Source organism: Xyrauchen texanus, chromosome 13, assembly GCF_025860055.1.
Source record: "Xyrauchen texanus isolate HMW12.3.18 chromosome 13, RBS_HiC_50CHRs, whole genome shotgun sequence".
NCBI classification, from domain to species: domain Eukaryota; kingdom Metazoa; phylum Chordata; class Actinopteri; order Cypriniformes; family Catostomidae; genus Xyrauchen; species Xyrauchen texanus.
Genome location: NC_068288.1, coordinates 13,329,425 through 13,353,492, shown reverse-complemented (window position 1 = coordinate 13,353,492; position 24,068 = coordinate 13,329,425). Strand labels below are relative to the sequence as shown.

The window sequence follows — 24,068 nt, the reverse complement described above, 5'->3', positions numbered from 1 at the left end:
CAGTTTAACCTGTTTAGAGTTCAGATAAATCTCAGAAAAGACACATTCTCTCTGCCCTACCCTCTTTCTTAATCTTTGCTTGCTAGTTTCTCTTCATTCCTCCTTTAACAAAATCTATTTTCATATCAGAATCTTCACGTGACGCCATGCGAGGTTTGGACATGTGAACGGCGAGCTCTGCGCACTTCGTTTATACAAGTATTTTAATGCCAGTCTGGATGATTTGATGATTCATGAAAATTTTAAGTTGGAAAATATTTCATGAGTACTGGTTTGATCAGAAATGGCACGGTGGCACATGCAGAACAGGGAGGATATAAGAGACAAGACACAGAGGAAGAGACTTTTCTGAGAACATTTTGTAGACTGGAGCTTTGGATCTTAACCTTTGCCCTCTTATGGTCATTTCTACCTGCTCCGTATGGGACTCAAACCAACGTTTCCAGCGTGGGAGGCGGGTGCTCTAACAAGGAGGCTAAAGGCTACAGCCTCTAGCATCAGTCGCTAGTGCACCTCTTGAGGTCAGGAGAGTGAGGTTTACACACTGCACAGCTATCTACCAGCTGGCTCCCATTACACTCAACCCCCTAAACCTCACTCCCATCTGGGTCACGGCACCATTGTGACGCTCCTGTTCTACCCGCTCTGTACGGGACTCGAACCAATGTCTCCGGTGTGGAAGGCGGGTGTTCTAACAAGGAGGCTAAAGGCTAGCATCAGTCGTGTCAGAGTCAGAGTGACGTTTAAAAACTGCACAGCTATCTACACGCTGGCTCCCATTACACCTGCATCACCTTTCTCACGGGATAGATGGCAATCTCCTTAAACGGAATACATAGACAATAAATTAATGCAACCAAAAGCCTTCATGAACCAAATACAAAGGACACACCATGTGCTCTTCCACAGTCAATCTGGGATGGACTTCATAGACATCATTTATCTTACAGTTCTCAAACAATCCTTTAGTTTTAAACTTTTCACACCAACATCTACTCAGTTTACTTACATAAAATGAGACATGTAGTACACATAGATAACTATTATATTCATGCTATATAGCCAGAGGGGAGGTGGCTCCCCCTGTAGAGCCTGGTTTCTCCCAAGGTTATTTTTCTCCATAAACTAGCATCTTATGGAGTTTTGCGCACCTTGCCACAGTCACATTTTGCTTGCTCACAGGGGGCCTTAAGACAGATTTTAAGGCATGACTTTCAATCATGATATTCGTTTGAAAGCACAATGAGGACTTTAAGATATTACAGTATAATTTACTGCAGCATCATTTTTTGTAAAGCTGCTTTAAAACAATGTGTGTTGTGAAAATAAAAAACTAAAAATGACTTGACTTAATGTTGTTGAGCACCCAAAGGTAAAAAGAACGATAAAGATATGGAGAGCTATGTATGAATATCCCAATGATGAGATGCATTTCATTGGATCTGTACCTTTATTACAATGACAATTAAGTTGAATCTAATGTAAACATGCGCAGAACAGACAACAGGTCAGATCAGTGCAATGTAGAGCAGGTTATTCGGCTTCAGGTTGTGAACAAATGGCACATATTGGTGACACCATAAATTAACAGATATCCTCAATCAACAATGTTTACTTTAATAATAATAATAGTGTACTTTAAATATATAATTGATAATGATAAATGATAATGATGGCATTTCTGATCTGTGTTAAAGAAGGGGTACTTGAGCTTTACTTGATGTGGCTATGGACTTGTTTTAAACAAACAAAAAAATCCTTTGTGACCCAGTTTAGGTTAATTATAGATCAATTAGGGCTGTGGTATTCATTTGACCTTGAGACTAAAAAAGACCTTTGGTACTCACTTCTTTCTCCTTAATAGATGACATTTTTCTCTCGCTTTGCAACACAGACTCCTATATTATTGTTATTATTGATAATGTAATTTATTTCATTATTTTACCTATTTAGATGTATATGTTTGAGGTTGTTAATCAATGCATCATTAAACCTGTCCATTTGTGTGTGCATCACATTTCTGTATTAGACTGATACATTTCTGACACATCCCAGGGCATGTTTCATGCTATGGAAATTATATTTTTATCCATTTACAAATCTGTGAGAATTATTCAATTCAATCTGTGACTGTGTATTTTAACAGTCATCCACATGATGGCAGAATATAACCTAGAACCACTGAATTCCCATATTGGTGTGTGCACTGGATAAGGCCCTTTTGATTACATTTTATTTATGCATTTGTGAATCAACTCAAGCAATATGAGTCAGCCATAGTTATGTAAAATCATGATCTAAGATTTGTAGGAATTGTTTCCCTTTTAAATGAACCCATGAACCAAGTCATAGTCCATCTCAAAGCCTCTTATGGATGTCACACATTTTAGTGTAGGGCTTGTTCAGTTTCGTAATTTAACAGACCAGGAAATAAAAAAAACAGCATTATTAAAGCGTTTTTTTTTTTTTTATGTATTTATTTATGTATTTTATTTGTAGAAGACTTGTTTATGACTCATAGATGCAAATTAGTCTGTTAAACTGTTTGGTTAATTTCATCAGTGTGTGTTGTGCACTGTCTCGTTTCAAAATGTAGTTTGGTAATAGTTCCATGGTGCTTGCGCTTGCAAGTGTACTTGCGGACAGGGGCGTGGAAGGGGCGGGACCGGACATAGTGACATCACGTACAAGGGCGGGGCGACACTATGCAGCAGCGCAAAGGAGCAAAAGTGTCAAAGCGCTGGAATTTGGCAACAGAGATTCGCGGGCATCGCAACTCTGCTGACGGCAGTATGGATTGACAGAGCGCCCCACTGAGATGTGAGTACATTTGGTGTGTGAAACCTTCGAAAGAGTCAGTCTTTAGGCTCTTTGTTGTTTACAAAATCGGAGAAATCGCATTGAAGTACTCGGTGTGTTGTTTCCACACTCTTTACTGCTGCGCCAGGAGGGCAAACTGAAGTTACATGTGTAGCGCTGTGTCACTTGTTTACGATGCCCTCTTATGGTTGCATCCACATTGTTTGGTTGGCATACGGGGGTTTATGGGGTTTATGGGCGCGCGCGCTCTGCCAGCCAAAACGAAATTGCTGATGGGTATTTGGGGGAAAGACTGAAATTCCTTTAATCAATAGAGTTAGGTGAAAAGTATGCATGCGATGTGACCTGAATGTCCAGTGTTGTCTCAGAAATGTCTTAGTGATATACTTGTATTATTGTACTATGAGTGTTAAACGGGGCTGTCCAGTCCAGTCTGGGCTGTTCATGTCATGCCAAAAGACTAATGCAGTAGAAATGGCCTTGTTGTAAACATTTTCAACACATGCACTGTCATTACTTAATGATCAGGCGCATTGATCACTCTTGTAGGGTTAGGGATGTACAGTCGACTAACAATCGTTTTAGTTATGCTAAGTTAAATAGACTTTTTACTTAATGTATGATAGTAAACAAAGATGTCCTTATTGTACCATCACTGGTCAGTGATGGGCTGTTACCATGACATTCCTGCTATAAACAGTCCAAGCTTTAGGGTTTGTCTAGTTTGCCTGATTGGGGTTTGAGTTTTCATGAGGCTGGCAAGCTGTTGCATAAGCAAGGTTTACAAATGATGTGAGATTAATCACACTTGGTTTAGGGGTTTGTGGCTCTCTCAGCTGCGACAAAAACATAGGCCATGTGCAGGCACTATATCAGCCTGCTTTAAAGGAATATTCCTGCTTCAATGGAAGTTAAGCTTAGTCGACCGCATTTGTGGCATAATGTTGATTACCACAAAAAATAGACTAATTTCAACTCATCCCTCCTTTTCATTAAAAGCTAAATTTGAGGTTACAGCGAGGCTCTTACAATGGAAGAGAATGGGGCCAATTTTTGGAGGGTTTAAAGACAGAAATGTGAAGCTTTTAAGGCATTTAGGCTACATTAGCTAGGCTGCACCAATGTATATATTTATCTGCCAATTATTGACAAATTACAACCATTGGTGTATATTGGTAAAACTCATGAAAACCCAATACGAAAAACCGATAATTAGTTATAAATAAACTATCAGCACACTTTATTAAAACTCTGCTAATTCAAATGCACACTTCAGAAATAATAACATTCAAAACATGTAGAAGGGTTTGCACTCCTAAGAACATGAAATATTCCTTTTTTATTCTTTCTTGATTTCACATTATTGAGGGCAAACCGGTGTTGTGCCAAAATCTGATTTCCCATCTGATTCGTACTGCCCTGCTATCTGATTGGCCCTTATCCCTAAAGCCCACCCCTGACCCTAGTCCTCATTGCTGCCTACTCTTAAAGCCCATCCATACACATACCCCTAAACATAAGAATACTAGGGAGTCAAAATTTGTGTCACAAACGTGACCGAGACAGTTCTGAAAGTGGCACTTACATATACATGATGAGGGAAACCATCCAAAACGCTTTGACTCACTTTGTCTTCTGAGACATTGGTGTGGTATGCATTAAGGGTGCATGATTGATTAAGATTAAAATCACTATTTGGTTGTGCATGATTACTAAATCTTAAAAGGCTGTGATTTACATTAATGCATTTGGCAGAGGCTTTTATTCAAAGTGACTTACAGTGCACTTATTACAGGGACAATCCCCCCGGAGCAACCTGGAGTTAAGTGTCTTACTCAAGGACACAATGGTGGTGGCTGTGGGGATAGAACCAGCGATGTGCTTTAGCCCGCTACGCCACCACCACTTCATCACCACGTTTAAAATGTAAGCTGCATTTCAGTGCTTCATTCAGTGCTGCGTGAGCAGGCGGCGCCCTCTGCTGTTCTGGATGACAATACCCATTAAACCATGATAGAATTTAAAAGGGCCTTTTGTTCCTTTGGTTAGAGTTTTTCTTTTCCATTATGTGGCGGACATTTCTGTGGAATTGCCCAACATATGCATGACATGAATTTATAATGTTTTATAATATACAGTACATTCATTACATTCTTTTGTTTTGAACTGTCTTTTGTCTTAAACATGCTTACTAACAAAAAAGAGGACAATATCTTCTTCTAAAAATACCTCTAAATGACATTCACTGAATTACTTTTTAATTAAGTATAATTCAGTAAAGAAATTCATTGCAAAAAAAAAAGTGTTTTTGTATTGTTTTCCATTTACAATTGTCTAAAAATCCTTAACAAGATATATTTACTTGAGAAGCAACATATAAGATATTCAGACTTGCTTTAAGAGTATGTATCTTAAATAAAAGTGTATTTTGTATTTAAGTTTATTTTATCACTTGGTTATACTTCTGTGGGTGCAGTAAAGACAAAATATACTTATATTCAAGATATATTCTCTAAAAGCAAGTCTAAATATCATATATGCTGCTTCTCAGGTGAATGCATCTTTTTTTAAAGGATATCTAGATATTTAAAAATATTAGCATTTTTAATATTATATTCAACTTTCTCAGATAAAAGTAAATGTACATTGTTTTAAAGGAGTTTTAGATATTTATATTGGAAAACAAGCCAAAACAAAAACAAATCAAAAATGTATTTTGTTGCTGTGTATAATGGACCGAAGGCTCTCTCTCCTTTCTGTTCACGTCAATCCATTTTTGGTGAAGCATATATTATGATTAATTAAGTCGAGAGTCATCATGTTATAATCTAGCTGCATTAAGCTTGTGCGCTCGAGGGATGAGTGTCCCATGACAGAGTGTGCATAAGCTGGTGCAGTTTCAGTCTCTCCCCCACACGACTCATAGAAGAGGTGCTGACCGCACAGAGAAATGCCAGTTTCGGGGTTTGTAGTTATTTACATGATCTGCTTCCATATTATTTGAACTTTAAATGTGCCGTATGTAACAATTTTCCTTATTTTCCTTTTCTATGCCAATGTGTTAACAGCTATTAGCGCAACTTAAAAAATGAGCCCTTCCCGGACTTCCTATGCTGCCTATTAAAGCCTGTAGACTGATTTTCATGCGAAGGGAGCGGGCCGCTTTTGCCGAGACAATCCAAAGGATGTGACGTTTATGAGCCTTCTACTGAATCCTGTCTGGCTAAGCGGGAATGTGATTGTGGTCAAGGGAAAATTAGAGTGAGCATCGGCAGGGCATTTGATTCCTGGAGGGAACTTCTTTTGGTTTTGGGGGATCAAAACTGACCCTGAATTGGTGTTGTTCTTATTGGACAGGTAAACTTACATAACCGCAAAGCATGTGAAATATAGTGCCATAAGGATTGATCTGTGTCATTTTAGATAACTTGATCTTGATTCGCTGATGAATTGCAAGATACCTGGCTTCATAACTTTCAATTAATTTCAACGATCTTCTCTTTATACTAAAAGTCAGGTATACAGGATAAATTTAAGCAAATACGCTGGTTTCTTGATCCTATTTCAACATATGACATACAATAGTGCAACAGTAAATTGTCTGGTATAGTTCGATAGTATGTATTGTAGCTGTATCAGTATGCTATGTTAGCTGATATATAGTTTTAGTTTAGTCCCAATGTTGTAGTAAAACAATCATAACTGTGTAATTTTAATTATGTACCTCATCTGTCAGCATGATGCTGGTGAATCACGTTCAGTCTCTTTGTAGGCTACGTCATTGCACTATGGAGTGTGTGCACGAGCAACAGGTAGCTGACTGCAGTTCACTTAACGGCCACTGGTGTCATTAATATCAAGGGTTTTTGAATCTTACATACTGCACCTTTAATAAAGATATAACACATTAAATATAACTGCATTAAAGATGTAACACTGGAGCGTAAGCACATTTAATACAACCTTTTAAATCGGGGCACTAGCTGCAGTCGGTAAAGAACTAATGATTAATCGCAGAATAATTGTTTTAATAATTGTTAGATTAATCGATTATCAAAATAATCATTAGTTGCATCCCTACTCTTCACCTTCTCTACATCAGAAATAACTGGCTCTCTGCATCGTCCCCAGCCCACATCACATTAAGCTCTGCTGAGATCAGTTACAGTCAGTCATGTCTGTGAGTCAGATATACGCCCCTTCCAGAGCAGATCTCAGATCAGTAGCCTATTGTAATGGATTCCTCCAGCTGTGTGAGCTGCTTGATCTACTCTTCACTACCTGAAGAGATACTCATAAGATGTACTTCTTAAGAATTCCAATCACAGAGTCATGTTTTTCTGTCAGAGATCGGAAGCATTCTTAAGAGATGCTGTAGCCCTGTGCCAGATTTGCAGTGTCTATTTATTCTCCAAGGACTCCTTGACAACATTAGGCCCATGAAAGGAAGCACTTCGCGATTGAGGTTGAAGAAATTTACAAGTAAATCAAATTGAAAGAAACAAGTCTGTGTTATATTGATAAAGGCGAAGTTCGGGATAATTGTTGTGGGTCACATGGAATACGTTTAGTCAAATTGGGATCAAAAAAGTCTTCTGTCTATAGCTTTTCGAATGTGCCTGGAGGATGGGAACAGATCAAATCTTGTCTGTGGAGCGTTTGTTGTTGGCCTTAGACTGTGATGCTTCCAAGACACACTCGATGGTTATTCAATACAGGCCTGTATTATTGATATATCCTTGGATACAGGATCCATGTAGCGCTAAAAGTAGATTCTGACTGTTCTGGCCTGGAAAAGCACTTTGAGTTGTAAACGTGACCGTGTGGAAGGATGCTCAACCATATGCTGTGTGGAGGAAAGGTTGTTATGTAATTGTGGTCCTGATGCAGACTGTTGTCATGAACTGTTCCTTCTTCAGTCATGTCAATTATGAAGTCTTGGAAGCAATGTTGGATGAATAATATATGTAGAACTGTTACTAGAAACAGCTGCTCTTCTTCTTGTTTTATAATGACTACTATTCTAGAATACCAGCAGATCAGTGCCAAGACATACAAAATGATATTGTATTTATTATAAATGTTGACCTGACCAATGCTTATGCCATTGTCAGGCAAGCCACATTTTCAACAGTGCAGCATACATGCTTTACATTTACATTTATGCATTTGGCAGACACTTTTATCCAAAGCGACTTACAGTGCCCTTATTACAGGGACAATCCCCCTGGCTATGTGGTTAGCTAGTTAGCTATTAGCACATTGTCATGGAGAGTAAAAGATGGACTTTATTTACTTTCCAACATTGCGTCTCACCAACTAGGTAACAACAACATAGCGTGTACTTAGCACTCAACAGACACAATCCACCACCGCACCGTTGTCTGCTGAGCTGCAAAAAGATGCTCTGACAAACTATAGCTGGCTAACATAACAAACAGATGTGATAAACATGAGTGACATGGTTGCCATTGACAGGATTAAAGTTATATTAGTCATACTGAAAAGGGGAAATGATGGGATCATTGTTTATTTACTTTCCAGTATGTAATTCACAAACTAGTTAACAACTTACCGAGAAGACACCTCTTAACTCCGCCCTGTCTGCAGAACCTTCGTCAGCTCAGCGGAGTCAGAGCGTGCTCTGCTGGACAAACTATGTTATGACACCAATTCAAGCATTGTTTTCTGCATTATATGTTCTGAAAAAGTTTTCATATCTGCGCATATGCACCGATACCGATATATCTGTGAAAGGCTAATATCTGTCCAATAAATCGGTCGGGCACTAATAATAATGATATGAGCTGTCAATGTTTGAAATAATGTGTACAATTTACTAGTTATACCATTAAGTTTACATACATTTTTATAACAAGCACTATTATGGTACTGCCACATTAAGAGTTTAACGCGCATCTCACAGACTCGCACAAGTGTTGCGGTTCATTCAATAACAAGAGAGAAGTCTCATTTTTTTAGTGCATCTGTGCTGCACTCAAAAAAAATATTTTTGCAGGTTGGTCATTTTGCTAAATTAAAACAAACTAAATGACTACATTCATACTTTTTGTAGCATTAATGAAACAGGGCAGGGGATATCCATTTCCCAGCATGCTTTGTATGGGGCTGGATGGGGTGGATGGTGATGCATGTTTGAGCAAGACTAGGAGGAGATTTGTTCATGTTTAATGTTCTTTTATATTGGTATTTAAAAAGATTTTCTGCTAGGCTGAAGTTTTGTGGGTTACCATTGATGTCATTCAAATTGTCTGTCGCAGCTCTGATTTGTGGACCGTTTAAATGACACCGTGTTGCACACCAGTCTATTATTGTAGTAACACAATGGTACTTAACAACAAAACGAACGGTGATAGGTCGTTTACATGTCTCAGTCGCTTCACATGCAAGCAGGCCGATTTTCGGGCAAACAGGAAAATGTATCGGCCGATGCCATAATTAAAAAAAGTCTGAATATTGGCTGATTTATCGGCCTTGGCGACTACTATCAAATTGACTGTGCAACCGTCCCACTGGCTTTAAACTTGCTCGCCTTGCAAGTATTATTAATTTATAAAAATGAACATTATTAAATTGAGTTTGATGAACCTAACAAAGTTCAAACGCATGAGGTTTGTTATGCATCATTATATCGAGGGAAGCCCAGTTTAATCGTGCATGTGCAGGGCTCTACGCTAACTTTTTTCCCAAGGAGTACATGCGCTCCTAAATGAAAAAATTTAGGAGCACACAAAGAAATTTAGGAGCACAGTGAAAATTAAATACAGAGTTTATTAACAAACAATTTATTACATACATATTTATACTGAGTGTGTGTGCGTGTACTAAGGGACACACATCTCTGGAACAGCACATACCTCCCAAATCACACATTGAACCCATGCCTACTAAAATCAAAGGATCTCAGTTGTCCAGCTGCTTTTGTATGTTGACCGTCTGGCATACTTAGAGGTCAGCCAGCGATCTCTCATTATGTCAGCAATTTGACCGATCATCTCCGCACATTGTCGTATGTGGGATTCATGTAAACTCAGTTTTTGTGGTGGAGTCTGATAAGTGGCCCAAATTTGACGAAAGGTTCTTCTTTCACAATGAAGTATGTGATGTTTATCTTTGTTTTCAGCTGCTTCCTCTTCTGCTCCTCAGACTGCAGCACTTGCCTCCTCAAGGCTGCTGACACCGAGCTTGATGGTTTCTCCGCCGTGAGATGTTTCGCTACACTATCTCTTTTCAGATTAGCAATGGGCATTACGGCTCTTTTCATAATTGGTGTTAAAACAATTCGAATTAAATTATTAAATGTTATTACACTCTACCTTAACCACAATTTATTTAAAAATGCATTGATTTGTTAAGAAAAATAATACTATTAAACATTTGCATTTAAAGAATAACTTATTCTATATAAACAACGTGCATATAAATCTAACCATTCAAAACGAATACAATCTGAACAGCATAATAGACAGGGCCACCGCTGGCCAAATTGATGCCCTACGCGTGATATGAGCGTGAAGCGATCGTCAGTGTTCCGCAACTGCTTTCGGGTCCTTGAATAACGTATAGCGAGCGAGTAAGGGCAGCCGGTGGACTTTCTGGTGCCATCCTAGGGTAAGATGGTGCCCCCCTAGGGAGTCGGTGCCCTACACAAACTGCGTAGTATGCATGTTGGTAGCGGCGGTACTGATAATAGAATAATGCACCATATCAAAGAAAAATAAATAATTTGCAAAACTGCAGCATCCCACAAATTGAAATAAATGTAAAAAAGAAGGATGTTATTTCACGTGTGCATTTAAAGTATAACTTTTCAATGTATATAAAGAAAGTGCATATAAATGTAACAATTCAAATACAATCTGAACAACATAAGTTGGCTCCGCCCTCCCTCACGCATCTTTGGTTCATTGGTTGACACTGCGTGTGTAATTGACAGGAACAACAGGTGAGGCTTTTAGTCTGAGCGGACAGTCAGAACTAATGTGTGCGCTTGAGCATTGAGGCCTATATTATTTTATTTGTTTTTTCGTTATTTTTAAATCTTTTGATTATTCATATCTTAATTTTTTTTTATATTTGTATAAATAGATTCTGATATGCGAGCTGGCTCCCAACGTTCACGAGGTGACTCGTTCGCAAATGAGCATCACTAATTCAGATGCGGGTTTCCTGACAGGAAGGACGAGATGCCCACCTGTTTCTGCCCTCTACAATATTTGCAGAACATGACGTTGTTTTCGAACTTTAGCCATGGGAACATTTTGAGACACTTTGCATTGAATCTGTATGTTCTCCCTTCACCGGCTACAGTGGACGTTGAAGTGACAGCTGTGGTCACGGTAGCTTTGCCCTCAGCATCCCTAACGTTAGCTGTCTCCGGTAAACCTTGTGAAGAGACTTCGTTAGTTGAATCTTGCGAATCCCCCTCACCAAATTCCTCTTTCTCCTCATCTCTTTTTCGCTTAAAATAAAATGCGATGTCGCCTATACCGCTACTTTTTTCCATTGTTCACCTTTCTCTCTCTGACTGGACCGCGTCATCACAGAAAACTCCGCTTGTGGAAGGTGGGTTTTGTAATTTTTAAACAAATATCTTAAAAAGGGGGGGAGGGAGGGGGGTTACGTTTGTAATCTTTAATCGCACACTGTGCTCATAATTAATTTTTCCAGTTCGCACATATCAATTTTTAGGGGTGAAATACTCGCACTGTAGAGCCCTGATGTGATCCACTCTGTACTATCCTGTTACCGGAGCACGCATAGCGACGGAAGCCCAGTTGATGCATGTGCACGTGCTCCAGTATACAGTATTAGGATAGAGAAGCTTGCAACACGCAAATGATTCCAATCTTCAATCACCCCGAGCACATCCGCGTACCACATGAGAAGCATATTTAGTGCTGATTCATCATGCATTCAGCACTTCACCAATAAAAAAAAAGTGTCAAAAACTACATTTTGAGCCGGGACCTCTAGTTGAGTTTGCATGGAATGACCCACTTTGCATCTCTGAGAATTAGCAACAATGCAAATAGTTCCTAATTACATCTAGTCTTTTGGAGAAGGAAAATCCAATGAAATTAGGGGTTTAAGTGATTTCTCATTGTCTAGATGTTTTAGGACAAGTTCCTTCACTTTTTTATATTCTCTAGGGCAAAATCGTGTCAAGGGGCTGCATAATGTTTGTTCTCGGCGATCCACCAGAATAGATCAATGGCTCATAGCCATTCCTACATTTTTCTCCTCCATTTAGACACACCTCTGTGAAATAGGAGCTCAATACCTGACAAGCACCTGTGTGTCAGTGGAGAGCTGTGTCATTTCCTGCTGACCTTCAGAGTCATATTTTTTAGCCTCACTAGGACAGAGAGTTATATGCTGAATAAGTGTCTGAGACGCTGGGATTGATAACAAGACTTGAGTCGTGCATGTCCTCTCCTGTGAATAGGCCATTTGTGAAGGTCTGGTTATATATGCGTGGTCCTGTGAGCTCTTCTTGGCATTTAATACAGAAGTAGACATTACTGTACAGTACATCATGGCTAAGAATGGAGAATGTGATCAGAATGTGATCAGAATGTGATCTTAGCCCAGTTCAGTACCTTGAATCTTTATCTACTTCCTCAAAGTGATGGGTCTGGCGCAAGTGGCAATACATGCATCAAACCACTTCCCTTAAAACCTCTCGAACGCTGCAAAACAACAAACTTCAATTGCACTTACTCACATGAGCACATTTCACTGGCCTCTTCTTCTTTTTGCCATTTTCTTGATATAATTTCAGGTCTGAATTAAATTCCTTGATGTTTCTTTTTAGTTGACATACCTTCATTGAATTTGCATTCAAGCTTTGTGACACTTAATGACACACAGAGAAATGGAGATGGTCAATGTTTATGTTTGTAGAATTTGTCAACTAGATTTACTGTCTTGAAGTAGAAGTTAATAAGTATAAGGGGTATTATCATATTTAAAATATAAAAATCCAAAATGTTTTATAAAAAACGTTTCCACTAGGGCTGCACGATTTGGACAAAAAGTCATATTGCGATTGCGATTTGTACTGCGATTATGATGGTAATATTTTCCACATGTTCAACTGCAAAAAGCCTGCTGAGATTTTCGCACTTGAGCCCTCTTAAAAAGAGCCAAACTGAGACCTTTTATCAGTTCAACCACAAACAAATAAATATATAAACAGTGAAACAAAGCCTTCTTCATATCCAAATGTTACCGTCCACCGTGTACCTGTTTTTGTCCATTTTGTGACAGGATCTCAAACCACTAATCAGCAACATTAGTTTTTGAAACACAGTCAACTTGAATATTAGGGATGCTCCAATCAGGAATTTAACATCCGATTCCGATCTCCAGTTTTCTTTTCATCTCATCAATCGATGCTGATCATTTAACTTTTTTTCAGCAGCTGTCAAAACTGGTTATATGTAAGCTTTCTGCTCAGTGTCACTGTTAACTACATTTCCATGTTGGTAAAACCAGTTGTTGCCTAGTTTTTGCTGTCAAAAATAATGTTGGTTGAGTATACACGACATATCATTTTAAAATATACATTTTATTCCTTATTCTAATGCTTAAAAACTAGTAAGCCTATACAAACTATTCTTTACTGTGTAAGATAGTCCTAAAGAATGAGCATAATGTCAAACTGAAGTTGAACTGATAACCCCATTGGTGTAATTAAACTTAAAGTGAACATTTTGGTTAGTTTGTCACCATTTAATTTAATTATTTTTATTCATTATTTTATTATACTAAATTTAGCAATGCAATATATTATAGTAACTAAATATTTGACATAGATTTATTATATGTATGTTCAGGGCCGGTTCTAGACATTTGGAGGCCCTAGGCAAAATGTATGTTGGAGGCCCCCCCATGCCCTCCTCCCCTCCACCTTTCAGAATTCACGAATTCACACTTACATCAAATTAAATAGAGTAAAGATTATGCGTATTTGGCATGCTGTCCAGGGGAGGGCTCCAGGCTCTGAATTTTGGCCAGATTTACACAGTATTACATTGGATTGCATTGTATTTTGGATTGTGTTGTTTACATCCAATAAGAGATTATTAAAAATCAAAGTGAGGAAATGGGGCGGTGGAGGGATGCTGATAAACTGTCAATGAACAGAGGTAAGTCTGCAGTATATATACCTCTTATCTCGTTGATTATCTGAATGTGCTTTGTTAATAAAACATCATTTAATAAAAAAGACTTGAAAACAAATATGATTCCTAACCATTTTATTTATACAAAACCTGTTATCAGTATTTTTATATTTTTACTTAAATGTGCATATTAATGTAACTTTAATTAAGGTAAACAAAAAAAATCATCTGAAAAGTCATCTTTTTTTTTTAGCAGTCAGGAAGTTTTTTGCAGTAATTTGTTCAGTAATTTATTTATGGTAACACACTAACCCACTATTTTGGGATAATGAACAGTTTTGTTTTTGATAGACTAAATATAGTCATATTAGGTATGTATTGTAGAGAAATACCTTATGATACACAAATCAGCTGCTAGTGGAAGTGAAAAGACAAGTTAATTTCGTCAACTGTAATTGTGTGCTTATTCATATGCTTAAGATTGCATACTTATTTTCAATAAATATTGCAACATTATTTATGATTGGGAAACGAAAAAAATGAAGTCTATTATGGTCTATAGTCTATTATGATAGACTAGAGCAGTTAATGTAGGCTAAACATTTGCGTTTTAGAAGATATACAGACTGTTTTAAAACATAGTAAACAATGCTTTAGTATAGTGCGTTTGCTCTTTGACTGACAAACTTTACTTTTTCTGTAGTATTTTGCGAGTCAGCTCCTGACTAGGGCTGGAAATCGATTGTAGCTACATACGCTCGGATTCAAAGTGTCAGAAGCTGAATTCAGTCCATCAACGGCGCCGCGCTCTTTTGAACTGGAAATAACCGTCAAATGATCTATCTCAAAATGACGCTGATCGTTAGAATCAGTTTATTTTTTACAATACATTACAATCACTCAAAAATAGATGATACCTGAATCATGAGCTGCACTTTCTTTGCGTGCCTGCTTAGCCTTACGCTTAGCAGCCCCTGAAGGATGAGTTCAGCCGACGCCATCAGATAAATTTGCAGAAAAGTTGGATTTTATTCATCTACAATCTCTTCATTCATAAATTCAGAGGTTGGGAGTGACTCGCATGTAAACGGTGATATTAATTGGTTTAACTACAGGTGAATGACAATTGTTATATCCAATGGACAAACAGCATAGTATTTTGCTGCTCTTGATTGGTGGATAAGCATGTGTATGTTTTGGAGGCCCTTCCTCCAAGGCCGAGGCCCTAGGCAACAGCCTAGTTCGCCTATAGGTAGCGCCGGCCCTGTGTATGTTCCTTCCTTTTCATTTTGTTGGATGTTGGAAATATTAGTTCCGCTTTCACTTGTTTCCGAGGGGAGTGTTATAAGTGCGACACGCTCTCTCGTGAGAGGTAAACAAATGACAGGAGAAGAGATGAAGAGAAGTTTCTGGAGTCTACAGGTGTTCCTGTTAATGCTGTTTGCTCAACAAGCATTTAATAAAGATGTTTGAATAATACGCCACCTTGTATTCCGCGTTATTATTATGATACCTGTGTCTTGCTGAGACTGAGAGGCTGCTACCGCAGATAATAATAAAAACCGCTTCACGCAGGACGCGCCTGTTTAGTGTAAATAAAGCGTTTAGCGCACGTGAGCAAACGGAACCGAACTCAGAGCACTTCTGTTACTGTAAGCATGAGAGGGAGTTGTGGACCATAGAACCGCTCTGAAAACACTATAACAATGCATATAGACTGAACAGAGCAGCGCAAATAAACTTTGAATGGAGCAGACTATTTATATATTTAATTAAATTGCAGCATTTGCAATTTAATAATTGCAAAAGGTCATATCGCGGTTTCGATTTAATTCCGATTAATTGTGCAACCCTATTTTCCACCCACTTACTTGGGTTTTCGTTCTTGTGCCTTTTAGGGCTGGGAATAGCCGCAGACCTCCCAATTCGATATTACAAGATATTTCCTAGCCGATTCGATATGTATTGCAAAATAAAGATTCTGTAAGTATTACGATTTGATGGTTTGATATAAAAACTTCATAAAAAAAATAAAAAAAAGGTTATTTTTCTCAGAAGGAATTGTCTATTGAAGAACTGTTTTGTTTGAAATGACAATTGTTTTCACTCTGTAATAAATAATTTGCAGATAAAAGGTAGGGATGTGCAAAACTACCTATTTAAAACTACCAATTGATCAGTCAGTGCGTTGTCTGAGCTGTAGGCGACTCTAAAGCCCAAAGTATACTTTGCCTGTCCACGACGGTCCGCGCACAAACGCGAATGCACAAGGTTGACTGTTGAGATGGCAGAGTCCACTAGGTGGCTATACGCACAGTGGTGTCAGCAGTAGTTGAAGAATATATCCTTCTCCGTCATTTTGTTGTTGTTCTTGTGGCCTTGTCCTCACTAATGCATTTTCATTTGAAAACGCATCTTTTTCTCTCCGTTTTGGCCTTCCGTCCACACTAAGACGACGTTTTTCTCCATGAAAACTGCGCTTTTTCAAAACGCACTCCAAAGTGGATACATTTGAAAATGCAGTTTTCACCTTGTAGTGCGGACCGTGAAAACTGATATATCTGAAAATGATGATGTATTTATTGTCATGTGATGCAGTCATGTGATCTATCCAACTAAAACAATCAAGATGGCGGCCTGTGTTATAGCGGCACTGTATTAACACATTGCGTTCCTTCTGTTAGGGGTTAACAGTTATGACCCGGAACAGATATGGAGAAAGAAAACCAGGAGTCGAGAAATTCAATTAAAGAATCAAAATTTACTGAAGAATAGTTTGCAGTGAAATTGGTAGAGCCAGCGACAAAGTCTCACGAGGAGATCGAAAGCTAACTCGTACCTTACACAAAATCTTACATCAATTATACCATTTGCAAGGACGTACGTTCCATTATTTTACTCCTTACTGGCTAAAAGAACATAAAGTCACAACATATAGATAGTTAAATGGCCTATGAACATTAATCAGCGCACTTGTCGTCCGCGCCCGAGATTTACGTCTGAAGTGACCTCGCAGATGTCGCGGGGTGTCTTCGAGTCGGCCTGGTGTGCATCCCTGGTTCAAAACCTAGTTAGAAGGTCAAACGCACACACAAAACACTGACGAACGACAGTCCTTCTCTGGGCACAAGACAGCTAGAGCACACATTATCAGGCCATTTAAACCAAAACAGAGAGATAAAATATTCACTCCTCGGGCAGAGGAGAGGGTTGAAATAACATACATTTCTTCCCTAAAGAAATAATAATAGAAAATCACACTTCTACTATTCAGGTAGTATTGCATAGGACTTTAAACCATATACTTAATCATAGAAAAGTAATGATCAAACACAGAACATATGTTTAACATTCTCCCTGCCCCCTCTCATCACAGCTAAGCTTATCCCCAAAGGACCTTCAGACTACAGGCAGGACAGAGAGAAAGACTCTGGAATGTTCCTTAAAAGACACTAGTTAACATTCCAACACACATAAGATTCAAAGTATATTTCAGTTATGCATAAGAAAATAGAATTGATTATGTGATCATGCATATAGTTAATTCATCATTTTATTAAAGAAGTTAAGCAACAGAATATAGATAGATATTGATATAAAAGGATATATATATATATGTATTGATATATCTGAAGAGACAAGGGATTTTTGACCCTCACCCTTCACTTCAAAGGCGAATGGAAGATTACTCGGGAATTGGTGTCTGGCGACGGAACACGAGGACAATTGTGTGTCAGACCGTACAAGCAATGGGGATTTTCTGCATGCGCAGTGTCACGATTTCATACATTTCGGTGTGGACGAGCAACTTTTGGAAAACGCTAGTGTGGATTTAGAGTACTTTAAAATGAAAACGCTGTTTTCAAATGTATCCGGAATAATGTAAACCGAGTGGATGTCTGTTGACGTAATTCAGACGCGCTTGTGTCTATGTGTGCAAGTATATTCATCCGTCTGACGTCAGATAGATGTGGAAGTACTGAACTATAGTACTGGGTAAAAATATTTTTTTCCGATGCATCATGATTTCAATTTTGAACGATAAATCCCAAGATCAATCTTTTACAGTAGTTTAGTGGAGAAGTTAAGCACCGAGATCCTTTCACTGTTGAGAGTAAAAGTTTGGTTAGATCTGCGCTCTCTCTCTCTGTGTCTGCGTGTGCGTGTGCGTGTGCGTGTGCGTGTGCGTGTGTGTGTGTGTGTGTAAAAATGTATGCAATCCACTTGTCATTATATAATGTCTCTCTTTTACTATCTTTACAGTCAGTTGTTATTAAAAATAAAAAACACACACAGCACAGATGCACTAAAGCTCTGTGCACTCTTGATTCTGTTCACTCAACTAAAACAAACACTTCCATGAGGCGCTGCCACCTTTCATGAAGAGACATGACCTATTTAGCACTTTTTCAACATATCAATATAAATGCTTGAATACTGTAGAAGAAATTATGCATGTAACTGTGTGTGTGTGTGTGTGTGTGTGTATAATATGCTTATATACACATACACACATACAAATATACATGCAATATCAAGACATATGTATTGTTGGAATTCATGGATTTATACATTTTTAAAAACCTACACATGCGATGAAAAATGAATGATAAAATGTAATTTATGAAATAATTTTTTTGCAATTTACAGCAAGCTGAGAGATAATATCTTTCAAAGTAAAATTGACATTATAGCATACCAATATTAACCGATATTGCATCAGAATTAGAATTAAATCGTATCGAGAGCTTTTGAATCAGAATCTATAACAAATTATAAATAAGTGATTTAAAATTTTATAAAACATAAATTAGCATAATTAATTCTGACACATGTAATTGCCAGCATTGTCCAATCACTGCCAACAATGTTAAAATAAAATGATATATTATAAATTCTGAATCTTTGTATTGATTACCAATGCCATTGCAGACAACATCTGCAGCATGAAACTGAACTTTTGTTTGGATTTTAGGAGTGAATGCACTTGGCTGCATAGTAAAGCTATGAGATGCTCCCTTAATCCCTATTTAGTGAATGACTTAACCTCGTGTGCTCTCTGTCTGCAACAGTTTGAAATGCACCTGTAACTGTATAAGGGATGGGCAAGGAGGAGGCGGGAAACGGATGAACCATCAAAGTAATATTTGATGAAAACTTAAAAAGACACAAAACACAAATGCACACGGCAGCTGCGTGTGGCTCTCTCTCTCCCGAATTGCCGCATCCGCCTGCCCTTATCCCTCTCCTCGGCTGATTAGCCCAATTAGGGGCCAGGCGTCACACTCCTCCCTTCTTTGCCTCAGGCTGGGGAACCCTGGCATGATGTACACCCCCCCTCCCCCTTTTCCCACCTTCCTCATGACCTGGGAGGGAAAAGGGGAGAGGGAAAGAGCGAGGTGGAGCGACAGCGAGAGAGAGAGGAGAGAGAGAAAAAATTTGCTCGCTGTCGCCTGGTCCTCGACCACTCCTCTGCCGAATGACAGCCGCTCCTTCCATTTCGGACATCAGCGAGTCTTCTGGTGGAACACCCCTCCAAGATCTGGTGGCCGGTAGCGAGCCCCTCCGCCCCAGGCAGCGGCTCCACTGCTCCAGGCGGCCGGCAGCAAGCCCCTCCTCCCCTCACAGATGGCGGCCATTCCTCCGCGTCTAGGTGGCCGGCAGCGACTCTTCCGTCCCCTGGCAGATGGCCGCGGCTGCTCCTTTGGGCAGACGGCAGTTGCGAGGACTCCACAACAGCGCATCCCCCCTCCCGGGTTTCATCACCAATGTAACAGTATAAAGGATGGGCAAGGAGGAGGCAGGATTGCCAATTAGCGAGTATTGATGCTAACTACGCACCATGGAGTGGTGGTGGCATAGTGGGCTAAAGCACATATCTGTTAATCAGAAGGTCACTTGTTCGAGCCCCACGGCCACCACCATTGTGTCCTTGAGCAAGTCACTTAACTCCAGATTGCTCCGGGGGGATTGTTCCTGTAATAGGAGCACTGTAAGTCACTTTGGATAAAAGCGTCTGCCAAATGCATAAATGTAAATGTAACTACCACCCCTGTAGTCACGAGTTTGAATCCAGGGTGTGCTGAGTGACTCCAGCCAGGTCTCCTAAGCAACCAAATTGGGGTAACATCCTCGTGATCACGATTAGTGACTCTCGCTCTCAATGGGGCATGTGGTAAGTTGTGTGTGGATCGTGGAGAGTAGCATGAGCCTCCACATGCTGTGAGTCTCTGCAGTGTCATGCACAACGTGCCACATGATAAGATATGCGGATTGGCGGTCTCAGAGCTCAATCCACCTGGATTGAGGTGAGGAACTGCGCCACCATGAGGACCTACTAAGTAGTGCGAATTGGGCATTCCAAATTGGGAGAAAAAGGGATAAATAAAAAAAAATATGTTTTATCTCTTATATTTGTACAAATTGGCCCAGGTTGCTAGGGAGAGTAGAGTCAAATGGGGTGTGAATATTTATGAGACAAAAATGGAATGCAAACTTGCGTATCTTCTCAACTATATATACTGTATTTTAAACCTCTGATTAATGGGCTATGAGCTGTCTTTCTTTTGCTTTCTATCTTGTTTCTGAATAACCGTCTAAATCGAGCAATTATATGATTTGGTGACTAAAAACAGCCAATGGCTCTTAAGTCTGGAGCCCTGCCAGACGTAGGTTTGTTGGTGTTTCCCCCCCAAAGACAAACTCCGCTGTGAGTTTAACCCTTTACTTTAACCCTTTACTGACAGCCCAGATTGTCCTGAACTGAGATCAGTCAATTTAAATTCAATTAAATTATGCATAGCGTATACCGAAGACAAAACACAATGTTCGTGTAGAAGGACACGGAGTCACACAGCTATCAATAACAGCCCTACTGTACTGAATGAACCATTTTGGAAACTAGTTTTCTTAATGCTTTCATATTACAACAAACTGTTTTATTTATTAATTTATTTTTAAATCTTGAATTTTTCAGAATAATGCCCCTTTAAATGACGAGTTTAAGAAGCACTATCTCCAATGCAAGGGTGTTTATCTCTCTGTTCAACTTTACACCACCAATTCCTTTCCTTGGCTACTCAACCTGAATTCATGAATCAAGCCAGTGTAGGGACTTATTTCCTTTTTCGAGCACACAATATTTCAGTGTTGCAGAAATAACCAGCGATCTGTACGTGTCTTTGAATGCATTGATGGCTCTAGTTTCTTAAAAGTCTCTGTTTTGCTGTTATAGGCTCCTCTGGAGCCTATATATTTGAAGATAAATTCTAGTACCTTTTTTTTTGTGTGTTCGTTAACCCATGCTGGGGGAAAGATGGCTGTTGCTCATTTTCATCTCAAAAGGGTAACATCTGCAGTTGGCCTCTAAAGAATTATGCAAGCTCCAATTGGATGAACAGACCACTCAGGAGGGGTAGAACCTTTTTTTGTTCTTGCACACAAAAACACAGACAGGCTCAAACAAGGGGTCTCTATCTCACTCTCTCAATTTTCCTTTGCCCTCCTGTCTCACACACACACACACACACAATGCTAAATGCAGTGCCAGCTGCTCATAGATCAGTGTCTCCCTGATGCTACCAAGGCCATCTGGAGATCTTACATAGTAAAAGATTCTCAGAGCGTTGCTTTGGCAAACAAAAAACTTTAGTTACTTTAGGAATATTTGGACTTGTTGGTGTGATTGTTTCCCTTGTTGTGTCCTTGTATTCACTGTGTCTTTCTTTTACTCCATATCCTTACTATCCCCAATGGATTTATCCTGGTTGTCAGGCACCCCACAGAACCACAAATATTTTTAAAAATGTAGTGCACACAAAAATGAAAGATTTGTCATAATTTTACTCACCCTCATGTCATTCCGAACATGTATTATATTCTTTCTTATGTGAAACACAAAATGAGGTTAGGCAGAATGTCGGAGCTGCTCCTTTTCTATACAAAGAAAGTGGATGATGAAGGATTAAAATGAACCATAAATATGTCATGAATGTAGAACATACAACTAGTGTATGATAATGATCACCTTCCCCTCCTCTGGAGATTTTTGGAGCTTGGCAGAATAAATCAACTTCCGCTTTCCTTTAATGGAAATCAGAAGCTCTGACAATCTGCCAGCATTTACTTTTGTTTTTCATGGAGGAAACACAATAATATGGACATAATAAATTATTACACAATTTCACAAGCAGCAATAGATACAGTGGATATAAAAAGTCTACACACCCCTGTTAAAATTCCAGGTTCTTGTGATGTAAAAGAATGAGACAAAGATAAATCATGTAGAACTTTTTCCACCTTAAATGTGACCTATAATGTGAACAATTCAATTGAAAAACAAACTGAAATCTTTGAGGGAAAAAAAAAAAAAAAAAAACCTCACAATAACCTGGTTGCATAAGTGCACACCCTTCAACTAATACTTTGTTGAAGCACCTTTTGATTTTATGACAGCACTCAGTCTTTTTGGGTAGGAGTCGATTAGCATGGCACATTTGCCCACTCTTCTTTGCAAAAGTGCTCCAAAAGCGCTGTCAGATTGCGAGGACATCTCCTGTGCACAGCCCTCTTCAGATCACCCCACAGATGTTCAGTTGGATTCAGGTCTGGGCCATTCCAAAACGTTAATCTTCTTCTGGTGAAGCCATGCTTTTGTGGATGTGTGCTTTGGATCATTGTCGTGCCGAAAGGTGAACATCCTCTTCATCTTCAGCTTTCTAATGGACGCCTGAAGGTTTTGTGCCAAAATTGCCTGGTATTTGGAACTGTTCATAATTCCCTCCACCCTGACTAAGGCCCCGGTTCCAGCTGAAGAAAAACAGCCCCAAAGCCTGATGCTGCCACCACCATGCTTCACTGTGGGTATGGTGTTCTTTGGGTGATATGCAGTGTTGTTTTTGCGGCAAACATACCATTTGGAATTATGGCCAAAAAGTTCAACCTTGGTTTCATCAGACCATAACACATTTCCCCAAGTGCTTTTGGGAGACTTGATGTTTGTTTTTGCAAGCTTCAGCCGGGCTTGGATGTTTTTCTTTGTAAGAAAAGGCTTCCGTCGTGCCCCCCTACCCCATAGGCCATTCATATGAAGAATACGGGAGATTGTTGTCACATGTAGCACACAGCCAGTACTTGCCATATATTCCTGCAGTTCCTTTAATGTTTCTGTAGGCCTCTTTGAAGCCTCCCTGACCAGTTTTCTTCTCGTCTTTTCATCAATTTTTGGAGGGACATCCAGTCCTTGGTAATGTCTCTGTTGTGCCATATTTTCTCCACTTGATGATGACTGTCTTCACTGTGTTCAATGGTATATCTAATGCTTTGGAAATTCTTTTGTACCCTTCTCCTGACTGATATCTTTCAACAATGAGATCCCTGTGACGCTTTGGAAGCTGTCTGTGGACAATGGCTTTTGCTCTGAAATGCAACTAAGAAAATGTCAGGAAAATCCTACTAGAACAGCTGAACTTTATTTGTGATTATTCAGAGTCACTTTAAATGATGGCAGGTGTGTAATGACTTCTATTTACATGAATTTGAATGTGATTGGTTAATTCTGAACACAGCCACATCCCCAGTTATAAGAGGGTGTGCACACTTATGCAACCAGGTTATTGTAAGGTTTTTAATTTTAATTTCATTTTTTTCATCACGAATATTTCAGTTTGTTTTTCAATTGAATTGTTCACATTATAGGTCACATTAAAAGTGGAAAAAGTTCTGACATGATTTATCTGTATTAAAACCTGGCATTTTAACAGGGGTGTGTAGACTTTTTATATCCACTTTAAACAGGGCTCAAGATATTGGCTCCTAAACTGAAATATTTAGGAGCCCTATGGCAATTTTTAGTTGCCAAATTATAGAATTGCTTGATATTGAGATGTTGATGAGTTCAGCTGAAACTAGTGTGGAGAATGAGCAATGATAAACTTTGATCATTATCTCCAATGATCTGCTTCTCAGGGTAACACACGCTTTGGAAGTGCTTAATCGTCAACGATCTGAATCCTCATCGTGATAAATGGGAGATGGATGTTCGTGCTTGTTCAATTAACATATATATGGTTTAATATGTAACATCAATGAAAGCACACT

General features: G+C 39.0%; 1 protein-coding gene across 5 annotated transcripts in view; it reads left to right on the top strand.

The window, feature by feature from the left end:
• Positions 1-2,716: 2,716 nt before the first annotated feature.
• Positions 2,717-24,068, top strand: part of LOC127654132 (inositol polyphosphate-4-phosphatase type I A-like) — an 83,558-nt gene continuing 62,206 nt past the window's right edge. For all 5 annotated transcript variants that reach the window (XM_052141148.1, XM_052141147.1, XM_052141145.1 and 2 more), the window contains exon 1: positions 2,717-2,820. The gene's annotated coding sequence lies outside the window, so the exon portion shown is untranslated. The remainder of the gene's footprint in view (positions 2,821-24,068) is intronic.